The sequence below is a fragment of the Zea mays genome, chromosome 7, assembly GCF_902167145.1.
Source record: "Zea mays cultivar B73 chromosome 7, Zm-B73-REFERENCE-NAM-5.0, whole genome shotgun sequence".
NCBI lineage: Eukaryota > Viridiplantae > Streptophyta > Magnoliopsida > Poales > Poaceae > Zea > Zea mays.
Genome location: NC_050102.1, coordinates 85,242,690 through 85,264,125, shown reverse-complemented (window position 1 = coordinate 85,264,125; position 21,436 = coordinate 85,242,690). Strand labels below are relative to the sequence as shown.

The window sequence follows — 21,436 nt, the reverse complement described above, 5'->3', positions numbered from 1 at the left end:
TTGGAACAACCTGAAAGAATGGTGAGCGGCATATGCTAGCAATATACGAATGGACTCAAGCCTAGCCACAGGAGCAAAAGTCTCCTCAAAGTCCAAACCTGCGACTTGGGCATAACCTTTTGTCACAAGTCGTGCCTTGTTCCTTGTCACCACCCTGTGCTCGTCTTGTTTGTTGCGGAACACCCACTTTGTTCCCACAACATTTTGCTTGGGACGAGGCACTAGTGTCCAAACTTCATTTCTCTTGAAGTTATTGAGCTCCTCTTGCATGGCCAACACCCAGTCCGGATCTAGCAAGGCCTCCTCTACCCTGAAAGGCTCAATAGAAGAGACAAAAGAGTAATGCTCACAAAAATTAACTAATCGAGACCGAGTAGTTAATCCCTTGCTAATGTCACCCAAAATCTGGTCGACGGGATGATCCCTTTGAATCATTGCTCGGACTTGGGTTGGAGGTGCCGGTTGTGCTTCTTCCTCCATTAACTGATCATCTTGTGCTCCCCCTTGATCACACGCCTCCTCTTGATGAACATGTTCATATTCTTGAGTTGGGGGATGCACCATTGTTGAGGAAGAAGGTTGATCATGCTCCTTTTGTTCTAGTGGCCTCACATCTCCAATCGCCATGGTGCGCATTGCAGCCGTTGGAATGTCTTCTTCATCTACAACATCAAGATCAACAACTTGCTCTCTTGGAGAGCCATTAGTCTCATCAAATACAACGTCGCTAGAGACTTCAACCAAACCCGATGATTTGTTGAAGACCCTATACGCCTTTGTATTTGAGTCATAACCTAACAAAAACCCTTCTACGACCTTGGGAGCAAATTTGGAATTCCTACCCTTCTTCACTAGAATGTAGCATTTACTCCCAAAAACTCGGAAATACGAAACATTAGGTTTGTTACCGGTTAGTAGCTCATATGAAGTCTTCTTGAGGAGGCGATGAAGGTAGACCCGGTTGATGGCGTGGCAAGCCGTGTTCACGGCTTCCGACCAAAAGCGCTCGGGAGTCTTGAACTCTCCAAGCATCGTCCTTGCCATGTCTATAAGTGTCCTGTTCTTCCTCTCTACCACACCATTTTGCTGTGGTGTGTAGGGAGCGGAGAACTCGTGCTTGATTCCTTCCTCCTCAAGATACTCCTCCACTTGAAGGTTCTTGAATTTGGACCCATTGTCACTCCTTATCTTCTTCACCTTGAGCTCAAACTCGTTTTGAGCTCTCCTTAGGAAGCGCTTGAGGGTCCCTTGGGTTTCAGATTTATCCTGCAAAAAGAATACCCAAGTGAAGCGGGAAAAATCATCAACTATAACGAGACCATACTTACTTCCTCCTATGCTGAGATAGGCGATGGGTCCGAAGAGGTCCATATGAAGTAACTCCAGGGGTCTTGATGTTGTCATCACATTTTTGGCATGATGAGAGCTTCCCACCTGTTTCCCTGCTTGATAAGCTGCACAAGGTCTATCTTTTTCGAAAGTAACATTAGTTAGACCTATCACGTGTTCTCCTTTTAGAAGCTTGTGAAGGTTCTTCATCCCCACATGTGCTAAGCGACGATGCCACAGCCAGCCCATGCTAGTCTTAGCAATTAAGCATGCATCTAGACCGGCCTCCTCTTTTGCAAAATCAACTAAATAGAGTTTGCCGTCTAATACACCCTTAAAAGCTAATGAACCATCACTTCTTCTAAAAACAGACACATCTACATTTGTGAATAGACAATTATATCCCATATTACATAATTGACTTACGGATAACAAATTATATCCAAGCGACTCAACTAAGAATACATTAGAAATAGAGTGCTCATTTGAGATTGCAATCTTGCCTAAGCCTTTAACCTTGCCTTGATTCCCGTCACCGAATATGATTGAATCTTGGGAATCTTTATTCTTGATGTAGGAGGTGAACATCTTCTTCTCCCCCGTCATGTGGTTTGTGCATCCGCTGTCGATAATCCAGCTTGATCCCCCGGATGCATAAACCTGCAAGACAAATTTAGGCTTGGGTCTTAGGTACCCAACTCTTGTTGGGTCCTACAAGGTTAGTGACAATATCCTTAGGGACCCAAATGCAAGTTTTATCTCCCTTGCATTTTGCCCCTAATTTCCTAGCAATCACCTTTCTATCCTTTCTACAAATTGCAAAGGAAGTATTGCAAGCATAATAAATTGTAGATGGTTCATTAGTCTTCCTAGGAACATGAGCAACATTTCTCCTAGACATATCTCTACCATGCATATAGGAAGAACTTGAAGCAAACATTGCATTTGAATCATAAGCATTACAACTCCTATAAGTATTTCTAGAATGTCTCCTATCATGGTACATGAAAGCATGGTTCTTTTTAGTATTACTAGCCATAGGGGCCTTCCCTTTCTCCTTGGCGGAGATTGAAACCTTATGGCTTGTTAAGCTCTTGACTTCTCTCTTGAAGCCAAGACCATCCTTAATTGAGGGGTGTCTACCAATCATGTAGGCATCCCTTGCAAATTTTAGCTTGTCAGATTCACTCTTGCTAGTCTTAAGTTGGGCATTAAGACTAGCCACTTCATCATTTAATTTAGAAATGCAAACTAGATGTTTACTACAAGCATCAACATCAAGATCTTTACACCTATTGCAAATTGTAACATGTTCTACACAAGATGTTGATTTATTGGCTATTTCTAACTTAGCATTCAAATCATCATTTATGCTCTTTAAGCTAGAAATAGAGTCATGGCATGTAGACAATTCACAAGAAAGCATTTCATTCCTTTTAATTTCTAAAGCAAGGGATTTTTGTGCCTCTACAAACTTATCATGTTCTTCATACAAAAGATCCTCTTGCTTTTCTAATAGCCTATTCTTATCATTCAAGGCATCAATTAATTCATTAATTTTATCAACCTTGGTTCTATCTAGGCCCTTGAATAAGCATGAATAATCTATTTCATCATCATCACTAGATTCATCCTCACTTGAAGAAGCATAAGTAGTATTCCTAGTACATACCTTCTTCTCCTTCAATTAGCGATAAAATGACCAATCTTACCTCTTGTTCCCTTGGCTTTCATCATCAGTAGATTCATCCTCACATGGCTTTCTTCTTTTCCCTCTTGTTCCCTTGTTCCTGGTCACTATCGTTATCGGGACAATTAGCGATAAAATGACCAATCTTACCACATTTGAAGCATGAGCGCTTCCCCTTCGTCTTGTTCTTGTTAGGCTGCCCCTCGCGACCCTTTAGCGCCGTCTTGAAGCGCTTGATGATGAGGGCCATCTCTTCATCATTAAGCCCGGCCGCCTCAACTTGCGCCACCTTGCTAGGTAGCGTCTCCTTGCTCCTTGTTGCCTTGAGAGCAATAGTTTGAGGCTCTTGGATTGGGCCATTCAACGCATCGTCGACGTATCTTGCCTCCTTGATCATCATCCGCCCGCTTACAAACTTTCCAAGGATCTCCTCGGGCGTCATCTTCGTGTACCTAGGATTCTCACGAATATTGTTCACAAGATGTGGATCAAGGACGGTAAAGGACCTTAGCATTAGGCGGACGACGTCGTGGTCCATCCATCGCGTGCTTCCATAGCTCCTTATTTTGTTGACGAGGGTCTTGAGCCGGTTGTACGTTTGGGTTGGCTCCTCGCCCCTGATCATTGCGAATCTCCCAAGTTCGCCTTCCACCAATTCCATCTTGGTGAGCATGGTGACGTCGTTCCCCTCATGTGAGATCTTGAGGGTGTCCCAGATCTGCTTGGCGTTATCCAAGCCGCTCACCTTATGGTATTCGTCCCTACACAAGGAAGCTAGAAGAACAGTAGTAGCTTGTGCATTCTTGTGAATTTGCTCATTAATGAACATGGGACTATCAGTACTATCAAATTTCATTCCACTCTCGACTATCTCCCATATGCTGGGATGGAGAGAGAACAAGTGACTACGCATTTTGTGACTCCAAAATCCGTAGTCCTCTCCATCAAAGTGAGGGGGTTTGCCAAGAGGAATGGAAAGCAGATGTGCATTTGAACTATGCGGAATACGAGAATAATCGAAAGAGAAGTTTGAGTTAACCGTCTTCTTTTTCTCGTAGTCGTTGTCGTCATCCTTTTGGGAAGAGGAAGATTCGTCGCTGTCGTCGTAGTAAACGATCTCCTTGATGCGCCTTGTCTTCTTCTTCTTTCCATCTTTTCGTTTGTGGCCCGAGCCCGAGTCAGTAGGCTTGTCATCTTTCGGCTCGTTGACGAAGGACTCCTTCTCCTTATCATTGATCACAATCCCCTTGCCCTTAGGATCCATCTCTTCGGGCGATTAGTCCCTTTCTTGAAGAGAACGGCTCTGATACCAATTGAGAGCACCTAGAGGGGGGGTGAATAGGTGATCCTGTAAAAACTTGAAACTTAATCCACAAAACTTGATTAGGAGTTAGGACAATTAAGCCAAGTGGCTAGAGAGGAGAGCTTGCACAACACGATAACCACAAAGAGATCAACACAGAGATGGCACAGTGGTTTATCCCGTGGTTCGGCCAAGTCCAACACTTGCCTACTCCACGTTGTGGCGTCCCAACAGACGAGGGTAGCAATCAACCCCTTTCAAGCGGTCCAAAGACCCACTTGAATACCACGGTGTTTTGCTTTCACTTTACTATATCCCGTTTGCGAGGAATCTCCACAACTTGGAGCCTCTCGCCCTTACACTTTAATGTTCACAAAGAAGCACGGAGTAAGGGAGGGATGAGCAACGCACACAAGACACGAAATCAGAGTACCAACATGCACACAAGTCACAACAAGAGCTCACAACACAACCCGGCGAGTTCGCAACTCAAATGGAGCTCTAATTGCTATCACAAAGAATCAAATGCGTGGATTCGAACTCTTGGTGCTTAGGAATGCTTAGAGAATGCTTGGATATCTCCTCCATGCGCCTAGGGGTCCCTTTTATAGCCCCAAGGCAGCTAGGAGCCGTTGAGAGCATTTCAAGAAGGCAATTCTTGCCTTCTGTCTCCTGGCGCACCAGACAATCCGGTGCACCACCGGACACTGTCCGGTGCGGATCTCTTTCCTTATTTGGCGAAGCCGACCGTTGTAGTCTTGGAGCCGTTGGCGCACCGGACACTGTCCGGTGCCCCATCCGACCGTTGGCACTTGCCACGCATCGCGCGCGGATTCTTCGGCCGACCGTTGGCCCGGCTGACTGTTGGCTCACCGGACAGTCCGGTGCACCACCGGACGGTCCGGTGAATTTTAGCCGTACGTCGCCAACGATGTCCCGAGAGCAGCAAGTTCGCACATGCCAGCCTGGCGCACCCGACACTGTCCGGTGCACCACCGGATAGTCCGGTGCACCCAGACTGAGCAGACTCTTGGCTGCTTCGAGCCACTCTTTTTCAATTGCATTTTCTCTGATTCTAACACTTAGACAAGCATGTTAGTACACAAAAACCAATGTACTAAGTCTAGAATCATACCTTTGTATTGATTTGCACCTTATCCATCTTTTGACATAGTTTATCACTTAAGCACTTGTGTTGGACACTAAATCATCAAAATACTTAGAAATTGCCCAAGGGCACATTTCCCTTTCAATAGGCAAGCTCACAAGTTACCTAATCCAGGTGAAACAGGAAAAACTCTTTACAACAAAGTTTAACCTATTTTTACTAGCTAACATTGCCATATTGGTCTACCTTATCTCTACCTTTCAAAACTAATTTACATAGTTATATTGCCTGACGAGGACTAAGTTGTCTGCTATATCTTCTTCGGTTATCACATCTGCCAGATACCGATTGCCTTTTTCCATAGGAACCCTTTAGTCCACTGGTGTTGGGGTAGAATAACAGGCAATGTGGAGCATATGCACCGTTTGTTGCAGATGGTTGATAAGGCATTGCACGGTTTGAAATTCTATCGGACAGGTACGATGCAACTCCTCAAGCACCTGATCCTGATGACTTAGGACACCTATGGTTTCGCTAAGTTCTTCCCTAACAGTAACATCATACGAGTGAGTATCTTCTTGTTGCTGAATCAAAACTTTAGATTTTGAATGAGCATTAGTCAGCTGATGCTCAAGTTCCTTGATGCGATTCTGATACGCTTGGTGTTGTGCCTGCAGTTCTACTACCTGATGCTCTAATCCAACATCTTGCTCAGCTTGAACCTTTGTTTCTTCAAGCCGCTCTTGTGCCTAGGTAGAAGCCCTGTTTTTGGCTAGTTCCATCATCTTAAATGCTGCATAACTCCCAGTGTACAACTGCTGCCACATTTGGCGACTGTGTCCTTGAGTAAGCTACAACTCTAGCACGACCATCAAAACTCGAGCAGATGCCGATTCAACAGAATCTTGCCAATAGGAATGCTTTCCATTAATCGAGCCTGGTGATGATACACAATTGGTCGCTTAAGGCAAATGTAGAGAACAACCTCATAGATGTGACCTGTATTTCTTCCCATTTCTGGTATCAGATGGTTGTCAACACCTCTAAGGGAGCTACCTAGGCACCTTCCCAAGGAGTCATTCCTTCAGCATGAAACACATCCAATGTGGCCAAGATGGCTTTCTAGCACATTCTGGAATATGCACTGCTACCTCGTACCATGGTTGTCCTCTAAGAACAGTACGTGACCACTGGTACTTGGGTGCTTTGGTATATCCAACTTCTTGAAGTAATCACCGCTGGATCATAGGAACACCAAAATCTAGTAGAAACTATTCAACTCCTGTAGGCGCTTCTTGTTGATTCATCTATAGAGAAGAGCAACATATACACTCTATTCACTAATGATGTATGAATAGGGTATATGAAACACGTAATAAAACAGCTACATAGGTGGTTTAAATTAAAGTTATATGTCATGATGCATGCTCGTCCTATTCGTCCTTGCACTCTTGCCAACATATAGTGGCTGTCACGTTCTATGGCAGTGGCAATCCTACTCACTCCGTCATTGAACACTAGTCGCACTTTCCTAGGGTTTAGTTTGTGTACCTACAGAAAATTGCATTATAGTTGTGGGTTAGTGGTTAGCATCCTAAACTAAGCCACCTTATAGTCCTTAACTTAACCATATACTATTTGCACTTCGACTATCAGGATTTGATCATAGATTCTTAAACTTTCCAAAATAGTTTGGACTCAAAATCCTTTTGAAGTATATGAAAGGATTACTTTAATATCCATGCTAATGGGTGACCGCTCCGGTACCACTCTGTGACAGCCCTCCCAAGTTATCAGGCCCACATGCACCAATCCTTACTATTAACGGCCTCAGATGGCTATGCACGTGTACCATGTAACTTAACAAGGCTATCGAGTTCAACAACTTGAACTCATTATCCCAGAGATCTCCCACAAAACATGTATATTACAGTAATCACATTCGATACACACACACACACTTCGGAGATAGAGCGGAAGACTTTACAAAACATTCTTTATTCCAAAACTCAAGTTTTATATGCTAGAAAGATTTATAATTATTACAAGTCCTGATATACTCAAAGTGCATAACTTACATACAAAAGTAGGAAGGTAGATCCCTTGCAAAGCTCATACATAAACCTAACTAATCCTCCTTCAGGACTGGAAGCATCTTCCAGCCACAGGGACATCTAGAATACTCCAGATTACCTACAACAACATGGGTTCAGAAATCCTGAGTACGGAGTGTACTTTCGCAAGTCTTATCCGACTAAGGAAAAAGACTCTCAAGGATATGCTGGATTTGGGAATCAAGGAAAGGCTTTTAGCAAGAATCAACTTTAATAGTTTGCAGAAAAGCTAACTAAAATGAGTCCTTACTTTCAACATTTTAATGCTAGATTAAGTATTAGTAGACCTTGTTTGCATCTAGTTTAATTTCATCATCACATTAATCAATACAACATGATTTTTGCTCATTATGATTCCATCCATGACTTAGATTGCAGGGCAGTGATCAAGTCTCCATTGTTAGAGGATATAACGATGATCCGAATCTATTTACCCAGCTGGGGATCCCTAACCACACGACATATGTAGCACTTAACCCTTGCATATGCCAACTCGCTCCCTGCTATCTCAAGACTAGACCGGGTTCATGCCAACCGAGAGCACAATTACTCCATCGTCCACCCTCTTGCCATGGAGGGTACACGCCATCTCTCCACTCCCATTGCGTGGTAGCCTTTCTGGTATTGGTCAAGCTAAGATTAGTCTTAACCTATCCCATACCAGGGCATGTGGCTGGTTAATATAGTCCTCGATCATCAAGCCCACATTCCCTATAATCCTTAATAAACCTAGACAGAACATCACCTGTTCCTAGCCCAAGTCTCGATTTAAGTACTTTCATCCTCAGGACTTATTTGTGTACCTTAGGATGATTAAAACATCACAGGGAACCTTGCATTAGATCTCCCCATGATCCTGGTGAAAATATTATTGTAGGTAGAGCCATCCTTCCTCAGGATAAACCCTGAGCTGGGCATTAGTGGAAAGGACCAACTGTATCTGCAAGACTTACCTCTAGGCAGGGCTAAGCAATTTTTGAAAACAATATTTGATACTTCCAAAGAAGTATCTATAACAGAAATGGATATCAAGGTAGTAAATGCATCAAATAGTTTCCAAGCAACTCCTATAAACTTAATGCACATTTCACTAGACTTAAAGTGTATAAAAGTCTTTCTAAAAATACAAGGAAGGGGCAAATGCACCGGGGCTTGCCTTATTGCAGTGAAGAGGTTCTAGATCCCTCTATCAAATACCCAGTTAGATGGTTCTTCCACTTGATCAACAGACACTAGAGTTGACTCCTTCTTCAAAGACCACTTCTTCTAGGTGTTCTACAAGCCAATTACAAATACATGAATGCTTATGTAATGATATGCCATGCAAACTCTCACAAGGAGAGGCGGGGAACATAAACACTCCTAAATAAGTACATGACAAGTATACACATACGTGTTTCCAATAATTTACATGTTTTCGAAAATAAAATTGAATTATGTTTGCTATAATCGATGTATTCAATATATAAATAAATTAAATAATGTTTAGATAGATACGTACTAGTGCGATAATTAGTTTGAATTGATAGTTGCAACGATTTATATGTTTTTTAAAATTAATTTGTATTGTGTTTGTTGTAATGTATAGTTTTGAAGTTAAGAATATAGCCTTATGTTTTGTAACTAAGAAAACAAGAGATAGTTATTTATAATGGCATATATATATATATATATATATATATATATAATGTAAATGTATGAGCTACCCCTTCTAGTCTACATTTATTTATGTACTAGTTAGATGCTCGTACGTTGCGACGGCACATAAATTGTTGAGGGGATCTGTTGTTGCTACTCGTCTAGGTTAATGACGGACTATCATTGTTGCTGAACACCATCATTTGGATAAAGATCAGAGGATCCGAGATAAGAATCGTAAGGTTCTACACTGAAACCGAACAGGAGCTTGGTGGCTCCCATCTTGCAAAATGCGATGGAGATCCTCTTGGCGTGGACAACCGAGATATAACATTAAAAACCACAAGATTGATTAAGCTAAAGTAAATTGTATGCGTGGATGACAGAGATAACAACAACGCCTCCAAACGGGTATCTTCTCGACCTCAATGGTTATATGCATACAGATTTGGACAAAAGTAAATTGCGCTTTTCTAGTCAAATAACTCCCATTTTTTATGCCACTCTTCATGAAAAATTCCATGTTGTGCGACTTTCAAAATCTTTATTGTAGCACTTGAGTACTTATCTTATTGAGCTAGCTTTCACTTTTTTTACCATCTTTATGCTAACCTCAATAAACCCTTTCGTCTATACAATGGGAGGGAGAGCCCCTCAGTAGATCCTATTTTCTTATTATTTATGGACAAAAAAAGAACACCATTAGTCACTGTTTTGCACTATGCTATTACCTCCATATAAAGCAGCATATCTAACAAACAAAAAGAACAATTAACATATCCAAGGGTGAGCATTACCTTTGTCAACAACTCGAAAATGATAGTATCCTCTCTTAAGGACCTAAAGGTTGCGTCTATGGAACTATCAGAAATAACCAAGTGATCACCATCACATCATCACCATAAGTAAATAAATAAATTTGCTACAAATCAAAGAATAGATGCCGAGGAACAAAACATTCTATGAAGATTAAAGAATAATCAGTCAGTGAAAATATTAAGGGACAAAGTCAGACGCTAAGGATTTTTTTACAGGGAAAACAAAAGAAATTATTAAGGGACTAACATTATACATTTTAGTCAGTTAGAAGCTGTTATTACTATCACTGAAACAAAAGTAATTGAATCAGGAAAAAACAAGGGCCTCTAGAATGCTAAGGAAGATGACTTCTTGATCAAGACAATGTTACCCAGATAATACTTCAACTGCAAGGTCTTATGATTCAAATGATACTCAAATAAGTTTACATAAATAACATTGCAGTGTCAAATTAAGGTAGTAATCCAACGTCATGTTATAAGTCCATGAATACGACTGTGCAACGACACATCAAAATTGCACAGGGATCTTCACTGGTCCATGTTTGGCTTTCAGCTAAAAAGGAACAACAACAACCTAAAGATTGATGCTCGTTGCTTAACTGAACAAAAACTAAGCAGAGGTCACAAATTATCATACCATATAAATCCCAAAGAGCCCAAGCAAGGAATTTAGCTTGGTGAAGTAGCATAAGTTAATTGCTGCAAGGTAGGTATGAGTATCCTTAGACAATATGGATCTATCGAGCGGAGAGTGAGAAGTGGGCAGATCAGATCACCTTGTATAGGTTGGTCTTCGTGATCTGATAGGAGACGTCACACCAGGTGGTATTGGCAACCTTATATCCTTGAAAGTTCCCTTTGACCCGGGAACAGATCTGGATGTCGCCTAGAGGGGGGGGGGTGAATAGGCGAATAAAACTTTTTACTTTAAAACTTAAATTCTTACTCTACTCGAAGACTTAGTACGCAGTGGAGTGAGAAGACTCTTCGAGTAGGTTGCAGCGGAATAGAAGATACTGTCTCAAAATGTCCTGCACTTCAAATAAAGCTTATACCACAGATAAGTATTGAAGTGCAGATATAAAGACGAGTAAGACAGAGAGTCAGGATACAATACAGAACAGAGCACACAGACGCAAGGATTTATCCCGAGGTTCGGCCAAGCCTGAAATGCTTGCCTAGTCCTCGTTGGAGTTAGCCACACCTGGGCTTGGAGTCTATTTCAACTCCTTCCTCCGTTTGCTCAGATCTGTCAGTATGACAGATAGAGCCTTTCACTATTGAGATGGGTTACAACAACACCGTGGCTGCTTACAAACTTCTCTGCAGCACCTCGGTAGAGTAACGATACGCTCAAGACCTTGCTCTAGCTCTTAGCAGCTCTTCTCCACTCTCTAAAGGCTTATAGTTGTGCCTTCTACACAAACTATAGAGTTACACACAAGAGGGAGAGCGAGAATTGATTCGAGTGAAGTCTATACTTGTTGGCTGCACTTCTATATTGCTGGAGGCGCCTAGGGGTCCCTTTTATAGGCATAAGGGGCCTAGGAGCCGTTGGAAGCAATCCAGGAAGGCAAATCTTGCCTTCTGTCGGGTGGCGCACCGGACAGTCCGGTGCACACCGGACACTGTCCGGTGCCCGATTTCTTTCCTTCTATGGCGAAGCCGACCGTTGCCGACCGTTGTAGATCTGGCGCACCGGACAGTCCGGTGCACACCGGACAGTCCGGTGCTTCCTTCCGACCGTTGGCTCGGCCACGTGTCGCGCGCCGATCGCGCGGCCGACCGTTGGCCCGGCCGACCGTTGGCTCACCGGACAGTCCGGTGCACACCGGACAGTCCGGTGAATTTTAGCCGAACGTCGCTGACGAATTCCCGAGAGCGGCCTTTTCACCAGATTTAGCCTGGCGCACCGGACACTGTCCGGTGCACCACCGGACAGTCCGGTGCACGCAGACTGAGCAGAACCTTGGCTGTACACAGCCAAGCCTTTGCACCTCGTTCCTTTTCTTCTTCTTTCTGTTTCTATCACTTAGACAAGTATATTAGTACACTAAAACCAATGTACCAAGTCTAGAAACATACCTTCACTTAATTATTACATCCATAGCATTTCACATGCTTGAGCTTTGATGTTGGACTCATAAATCATCAAGTCGACTTGACTTGATCTAGATTGGCATTTCTTAGCTCCAACATCCTGCAAAGGTCACATAGAACATTTCCAAACATAGGAACAACCCAAACTAAAGATCAAGATGAACTTAGCTCTTTTGGGCTGCTTCCAGTTCTGGTTTTGACACTTGTTCTCCTTCTAGTGACCTTGATCTCCTTCTTAGAGCTTGATCTTGAGCCTTATGACTTACACCACATAACTGTAGCTGTTACCTCATTGGTTGTAAGTCACGTCCTTATATAGTGATCCTTGATGTGCCGTAGCTGTTCTCAACTCGATCACCCTTGACTTTGCAAGCCTTCTTCTTCACCCTTGGCTTTGGGTTCCTCAGCCTCCTTGACCTTCTCCCGTGCACTTGGTACCTCGAAGCTCTTCTTGCCTCCATCCTTGGCTTGATCAGTTGTCTCCGAGCTACGCACCCGAGTCTCACTTTTGCAATGTCCATCTTACTTGTGCTGTCCATTATGTATCCATAATCCAGTTCTTGGACCATCACATTTGTTCACTCGTGTTGAACCCTGTAGGCTTTACCTTAAGCACCTGTTCAACACTTAGAACACTTGTTAGTCCTTTAATTGAGTTGTCATCCAAACACCAAAACTCACAAGAGAGCTTTCAATCTCCCCCTTTTTGGTGATTGATGGCAACACAATTAAAGCTTACATAAGAATAAGATTTGAAGCACAAAATTTTGAATTCTAAGTTTATAGAATGCTCCCCCTAAATATGTGCTTACTTCAAGAACCTAATTTTGGCCTCAGACGCCAATTTGCACATACTTAGGCGATTCGAAACAATTCTACACCTTAGCACCTTTTAGGATGCATTGTGTTAAGAATCAAACCATGATGCTATAATACACAAATGCACATAATCAGAGTTAAACATCATTCAAATTTGTGGATATATCACAGGAATATCAACCTACCACTATTCACCTTTAAGATACCAATTCAAACTAATACCAATTTAAACTAAGACACTAATTTAAGACAATCTTAAAGCACCATTAATCACATGACTATCTAGAAGCCAAATAATTCATCACAGCGGAAATCTTAAAGCACCATTAATCACATGACTATCTAGAAGCCAAATAATTCATCGCAGCGGAAACACTAGTCCATATGATGCAACACATATAATACTGCAGGAAGCATATGAATAACATACTAGCAAAGCTCAAACTAACACATCACCCCTTAGGATAAGCTTTCATACACAAATTCTCCCCCTTTGACATCAAACACCAAAAACCATACTCAAGCAAGAACATATGATGATGTCAAGGGACAGCAGGGTGTTAAGGAGGAAAACGACTATCAAAACTCCCCCTTACTTATTGAGCATATGTACTATCAACATTAAGGAGAGATACATATATGCAAAAAGATTAATACTTCCTTTTGTACCTTTACCATGTTGTAGCGTACTTCTCATCTTGAAAGTATTTAATCTCTTGAGAGCTTCTCCACACTTGTGCCTGATTCATTTTCCTAACTTTTTCTTGTTGCTAAGACACCAAACTTAGAACAAGTTATAGTATTGGGCACAGGAAGAAACTTCTATTCTCATGATTATCAAAAGATATCAACTGAAGCGAACTATTACGGCTATCAATTGAAAGATACCAATTGCAAAGTTCATTTCTTATCATGGCTCCATGATATTTAAGAATAAGCATTTATTATCACCAGATATTATAGAGCATGAGCAATCTACAAATATGTACTTACTCATGACTTGAGATGCCAATTTCTTGACTTATAGAGGTACCCAAGTCCTGATTGCTCCATTACTTGCTTATCTTCTCTTTTCCACCTAGAGACTATACAAGATTGCTCAAGAAACAGTTAGTCTCAAAAGACACGAGTTATGTGTGCTCCCCCTCAAGTTGTGCATCAAGTATTTGAATGACTTGCACTTTGCACATTCTAGCTTCCTTAGAACTGGAGGGGATCACAACATACCTTGGTCAAGGCATACTCTATCACTTTCATCACACAAAGATGCCAATTTGAATATCAAATGAAAAACCACTTAACACCAATTGAAGGCTAAACGAAAGGATGACTGACTATAACAATGCATGCCTCAGTGGCACCTAAGCCAATTGAAGACTCACAGGAAGTATAACATTTACGCAACTTGGACATGCTTCTTACTTAACTATCATTGCATATACCAATTGAAGATCAACACAATCATGCATATAAAGCGTAATGTCTAAGCATGCCACAATTAAGAAGGTTTCTTAGATGCACCAAAAGAAACAACATTTTAAGGGCATAAATCACCTAAACCAAGATACTACCGATTGAAAGACAAGAACATAGCTATGATCACAATGAATGGAATTTCAAGAATATTTAATGAAAATGCATAGCTTCATTTTCCATACCTTTGCCTTTATGAGAGCACTAGTTATCACCAATTCAGGACTCCTTACGCATCTCATAGCTCAAAAGGGCACGACATGGATTTGAAATTCACACAATACCAAACCAGGGTAATCATGTGAACATGGACTAAACAAAATGTCATATTTGCACATAGCATGACTTACACACAGTTACATGTTTGTCCATATACACCAAGAGGGTTAATCGCTGTGGATATAACAAATGAAAGAGCTACCCATGAATGATTCAAAAGATATATCCTAAATAGCACCAGTCATGATTAAACAAACATCATTATGATTCATTTAGCACAGGCAATCATAAAGCATCACTACTCCAAAGACAGGTAGCATAACAAGCCAACTTAAGAGCAATACTAAATTGCAGTTATGTACTTAAAATACACGGGTACCGTCCTTTGGAGAGCACGTTGTAGATTCTCATCAAAGTCCTTTACTTGATTCACCAATAATGGTTCAGGACCTATACACCTTATTTCACTTGAGATGAACATGGGATTAGTGTTTTACAATAAATCAACCTTGGGTCAATAAACACCAAAACAATTGACAGCTTAAGCATTTTTAGATAACTGTCTTAAGCTCTCCCATGGTCTCCAGTCCATCTCAAGGCACCTGCATGGTCTAGTTAGCACAGTTTGGTACCCACCTCGGGATGGGTCCATAACGATCAACTAAAAGTGCCTTTGGTACCCAAATAGTCTTTGTGCTAGTTCTAGGTGAGCTCGTTGTAGATCTAGCACAAGTATATGATTTGGGTCTCCTAAGCAAATGAGGTTGAGACAACTTTACTCGTTTAGGAGCCTTACCTTTATTACATACCTTGGATAGATGACCCTGCTCGCCACACTTGTAGCAGAAGCGTCGCTCAACTTGACATGACACTTGCTGTTTGTTATTTTCCTTAGTGGGGGTCATCTTGGAGAGTGCACGTGCTTGGTTCATCAATAGCGGACAAGACGTGATCATGTGGTCCTTATTATTGCATCCAAAACAACTCCTTGTCCCTTCATCCTTGTCTTTGTATGGACAAGATGCGATAAGGTGGCCTAGCTTCTTGCACTTGAAACACCTCCTTTTTCCTCTTCTCTTTTTGCTCTTTGATGACATAGAGAAAAGGTCAGTGCAAACAACATGATTAAATAAATCTTTACCTTTTTCCAAGCTCATGTTGATTTCTTCATCTTTAGGAACAATCTTTTTATGAAGCTCAACACTTGCTGCAGTTTTTCCTTTCTCAAGCTTCTTCACCACGCGCCCGTGGATATCTTGAGAGAGTTGAGCAATGCGTCTTCTCCTTAGTTGTCTTTGCTTCTTGTTCCCACACAATTTCTTTTGTGACCCTGCATCTTGATGCTTATTTAAACATTGGCTTTCTTTTGAACAGCAGGGGTTAGCACATGGTGATATACAATTCAAATGCGCACTCGCGCGAGAGTGAGGTTCACATGAATTTAAGTTCGCAATTATAACCTCATGAGTAACATTAAGCATGATATGGTCATCAACTAATTCATTATGAGAATAAGATAGCATATCATATTTTTCACTTAGAGCAAGTTTTTCTAAATTTATCATTTCTACTTGACTCTTAAGCATAGAATTCTCAGTTTTAAGTTGAGCAACATCAGATAATACATCATGATTATTTCTTTGCTCAAATAAAATAGATTCATACCGTTGGACCAAATTATCATGAGAGCACTTTAGCTCCTCATGTTCTTTGGTCATCTTCTCCAGGCTGTCGTTGGTTTTGATGAGAGTCTCCTCTAGCCTGAGAAGCGTCTCGCCTTGTTCCTTGTTCCTACTCAACAACTTAACCAAGAGCACTTTGTCTTCTTTGTTAAGATTGGTGTAGAACCGGCGAATCTCCTCTTCTTCCACATCACCGGTCTCATTTTCCCTGTCATTATTATTAGTGGAAGCAATACAGGAAAATGTACCTTGTGGTGATGAAGACTCATCCTCGCTATCATCCTCATATTCCTCCTCATCATCGCTTTCGTCTCCACTATCATTGTTAGCAATAAGACATTTATAACTAGTGGAAGACAAACCTGTCGGTGAGGTGGATTCATCGTTTGGTTGCCATCGTTTTTCTTCTCCCTTTGAAAGGTTAGTACCACAAGCAACATAGGGAGTAGAAGTAGTACAATTGGCCACAAAATATTTTTCTTTGATCCTATTCCATAAATCATGAGCATCAACAATTAAATTATTACCACTACTCATGATGGCAAAATAAGCACCTCTAGAAAGAGAATCAACTAAGATGCTGCAAGCACGGTGATTGAGAGAAAAACATCTTAGTTCATCATTAGAGGGATTTTTACTAATATCAGATGGAAAAATACTTCTCCTAAAGATCTGTCTCAAATCAGGATCAACACTCATGAAAGCATTATAAATAGAGACAGACCAAGATTTGTAATTAGAGCCATCGCCTAAAAGAAGTTCAACAGTTACCTCTTGTGACGACATCGTTATCTCCGGACGGCTAAGCCCACACTGGAGAGGCCTAGCTCCGATACCAATTGAAAGTTCCCTTTGACCCGGGAACAGGATCTGGATGTCGCCTAGAGGGGGGGGTGAATAGGCGAATAAAACTTTTTACTTTAAAACTTAAATTCTTACTCTACTCGAAGACTTAGTACGCAGTGGAGTGAGAAGACTCTTCGAGTAGGTTGCAGCGGAATAGAAGATACTGTCTCAAAATGTCCTGCACTTCAAATAAAGCTTATACCACAGATAAGTATTGAAGTGCAGATATAAAGACGAGTAAGACAGAGAGTCAGGATACAATACAGAACAGAGCACACAGACGCAAGGATTTATCCCGAGGTTCGGCCAAGCCTGAAATGCTTGCCTAGTCCTCGTTGGAGTTAGCCACACCTGGGCTTGGAGTCTATTTCAACTCCTTCCTCCGTTTGCTCAGATCTGTCAGTATGACAGATAGAGCCTTTCACTATTGAGATGGGTTACAACAACACCGTGGCTGCTTACAAACTTCTCTGCAGCACCTCGGTAGAGTAACGATACGCTCAAGACCTTGCTCTAGCTCTTAGCAGCTCTTCTCCACTCTCTAAAGGCTTATAGTTGTGCCTTCTACACAAACTATAGAGTTACACACAAGAGGGAGAGCGAGAATTGATTCGAGTGAAGTCTATACTTGTTGGCTGCACTTCTATATTGCTGGAGGCGCCTAGGGGTCCCTTTTATAGGCATAAGGGGCCTAGGAGCCGTTGGAAGCAATCCAGGAAGGCAAATCTTGCCTTCTGTCGGGTGGCGCACCGGACAGTCCGGTGCACACCGGACACTGTCCGGTGCCCGATTTCTTTCCTTCTATGGCGAAGCCGACCGTTGCCGACCATTGCAGATCTGGCGCACCGGACAGTCCGGTGCACACCGGACAGTCCGGTGCTTCCTTCCGACCGTTGGCTCGGCCACGTGTCGCGCGCCGATCGCGCGGCCGACCATTGGCCCGGCCGACCGTTGGCTCACCGGACAGTCCGGTGCACACCGGACAGTCCGGTGAATTTTAGCCGAACGTCGCTGACGAATTCCCGAGAGCGGCCTTTTCACCAGATTTAGCCTGGCGCACCGGACACTGTCCGGTGCACCACCGGACAGTCCGGTGCACGCAGACTGAGCAGAACCTTGGCTGTACACAGCCAAGCCTTTGCACCTCGTTCCTTTTCTTCTTCTTTCTGTTTCTATCACTTAGACAAGTATATTAGTACACTAAAACCAATGTACCAAGTCTAGAAACATACCTTCACTTAATTATTACATCCATAGCATTTCACATGCTTGAGCTTTGATGTTGGACTCATAAATCATCAAGTCGACTTGACTTGATCTAGATTGGCATTTCTTAGCTCCAACATCCTGCAAAGGTCACATAGAACATTTCCAAACATAGGAACAACCCAAACTAAAGATCAAGATGAACTTAGCTCTTTTGGGCTGCTTCCAGTTCTGGTTTTGACACTTGTTCTCCTTCTAGTGACCTTGATCTCCTTCTTAGAGCTTGATCTTGAGCCTTATGACTTACACCACATAACTGTAGCTATTACCTCATTGGTTGTAAGTCACGTCCTTATATAGTGATCCTTGATGTGCCGTAGCTGTTCTCAACTCGATCACCCTTGACTTTGCAAGCCTTCTTCTTCACCCTTGGCTTTGGGTTCCTCAGCCTCCTTGACCTTCTCCCGTGCACTTGGTACCTCGAAGCTCTACTTGCCTCCGTCCTTGGCTTGATCAGTTGTCTCCGAGCTACGCACCCGAGTCTCACTTTTGCAATGTCCATCTTACTTGTGCTGTCCATTATGTATCCATAATCCAGTTCTTGGACCATCACATTTGTTCACTCGTGTTGAACCCTGTAGGCTTTACCTTAAGCACCTGTTCAACACTTAGAACACTTGTTAGTCCTTTAATTGAGTTGTCATCCAAACACCAAAACTCACAAGAGAGCTTTCAATCCTATGCCCCGCTCTGGTAGGAACTGCACCACGTTAAACAAATTCTTCCTCCTCTTGTATACAATGAGTAGTTCAGATTTCAGTTAGAGTGCAGATATGGGCATACATAGAGTCAAAATGAAGTCGAATAAATAAGTTTCCTTCAGGCCTGCTGGCAACAATTTGGAAGAAATCTCTGAGGGACATTAATCACAAAAAAAACTCAAAATAGTCAGAGCCCTGATAGGCACATCCAAAACCAGAGCATTCTATCAAAAGGTTGTGTATACGCAGTAAAACAAACATATAGCTCCACTATGTCAAAATGAGGCGTAGGCGTTTTGTTTCATTTTCATGATGACTAAACTGCACAAGGATATTACCTGCACAACAACAGACCATAATAGAAAAAGAGCTAATTTTAGGTGACCTGGCCAGTGGATTAAATTAAACAGTCCCCATGTCTACCCATAATGCTTTATGCCTGTGGAAGCATGTCCTCACACACGCATGAAAGATAACGACATTATATCTCCTACCACATACCAGGTTCTCGGGTTTGACTTTGAAAATCTCAGTTTACTAATTCATCTACATTACCACCAAAATGCCAACAACAAAGAACCTAGAGTTTTTTACACGCAACACATGAGTACATAAACAAAGAATTAGTAATCTCACGGCATAATCGTTTTCAGACGGTCCTATTACAGTTTTCATGCATAAGATAAAGGAACATGGGACATTTTTTCTTTTATCTGCATTAGTAGGAACAATTGTTGTGACACTCTTTATGAGTCTAACATGACCTGTTTTGAATAGAAACATTTATTTGTGCATATAGAGGCCTCATTTTCTGAAGAATAACTAACCATTGTCTTAAATATGGGATAATAATCAATGCCAAGAGAGTTCAATCATTGTGATAGCTATTTAACATTGCACATTGGCGGATACGATTCCCCTTCATACAACAAAACACAGGAAAGAGATGTCAAATGATACATAGAATGCTAGAAAGTACAATTCCTTGAAAGGCATATACAGCAGCAGAGCTTGCTAAAGGAATGAGGTGGGGACAGGATGACTTTTTAATATCAGATTAAATATTGAAACAAAAATAAGATTCAGTTCAGTGCAATGTTTACTAAAAGCTACAACTATGAGAAGAGAATTGTCGCCATGAATTTAAAAATACACAACTCCAGAAAATTCAAACCATCGTCTCAAATGTTTTCCAACGATAAAAAAGCATTTAGATAACTGTGGTAGCCTACAACACAATAAAAAATACAGCCCAAAATGAGCTCACTGATAAGTTTGATAGCTGCACATCATGTTCCACTGGTGGCAATAAGATCATCGACTACAAGAGCCCGGTCGTTGGCCTATAGAGCCCCAACATGCATTTCTATCTTATCAGTGCCAAATTCTAGAGAATTTTCTTCAGAGATCACCTCACCTAGTCGATAGATGAAAGTGTTAGCTATCTCATCCATGATGAACTTAGAAGTAACGGTACAACAACAAAAGAGTTACAAGGTTAACGACGGATATGCAAACCTGGCAATTTGTTCGGCTTCCTCAAAGGTACAAATTTCGCACCGATGGCTAAAGCGATAGGAGGACAGAAAATGAACCCTCTAGCTTCCACACTTGTTTTAATATGGCACCAAATATGAGAAAATGAGAAGCACGGAACCTATAAAGCCACCCATTTCATTGTCTATACGATTCTGAAGTATTCTATTGAAAGTTTGTGTACTTAGCGTCTAGAAAGGAAGAAATGATGGTATAGTTGTACATTACCAGCAATTACAGTGATACCTTGGTCCTTATACCGCTCACTGAAGAGTTCGATGGTGTCATGAAACACCTTGGGGTCCAGCCGCAGTGTCGTGATGTCCTAAAACATGATCCCTAACATAGAGACAAAGCAACCGTGCGCTCAATTAAAACAAAAGGGACTAAGTATGGAAGTCGGGGTCATACCCACCTGGCTTGGGAAGTCGAGGATGATGCGGATGGAGGAGGCAATCCCCACCAAGCGCGTGTCGACGGACGCCATCGGCATCGCCACCACCGCTTGCCCTCGCCTCACGCTGGTGACACACACGCTCATTGGAGACGCAACGCTGTTGCGGGGGTGAAAAGGTGGTGTAGACGCGGACGTGGACGGGACGTGTAGCCTTACTTGATGGCGAACTGCTTGTTCTTCTTCTGCAAACGACGTGGGGACGCAGACCTCGACAGCCATCGTCGATGGCTCTCCGGGCGTGCGTGGCGGCAAGATGGGTGGGGAGCAGACGATGGTACATGGATTTGGGGGTTGGGGCATAGTGAGGGACACAGAGGCGGCTGTTACGGTGGGG

The 21,436-nt window shown here is 42.2% G+C and overlaps 1 pseudogene; it reads right to left on the bottom strand.

The window, feature by feature from the left end:
- Positions 1 to 19,379: 19,379 nt before the first annotated feature.
- Positions 19,380 to 21,228, bottom strand: LOC103633979 (adenine phosphoribosyltransferase 1-like; annotated as a pseudogene).
- Positions 21,229 to 21,436: the final 208 nt, after the last annotated feature.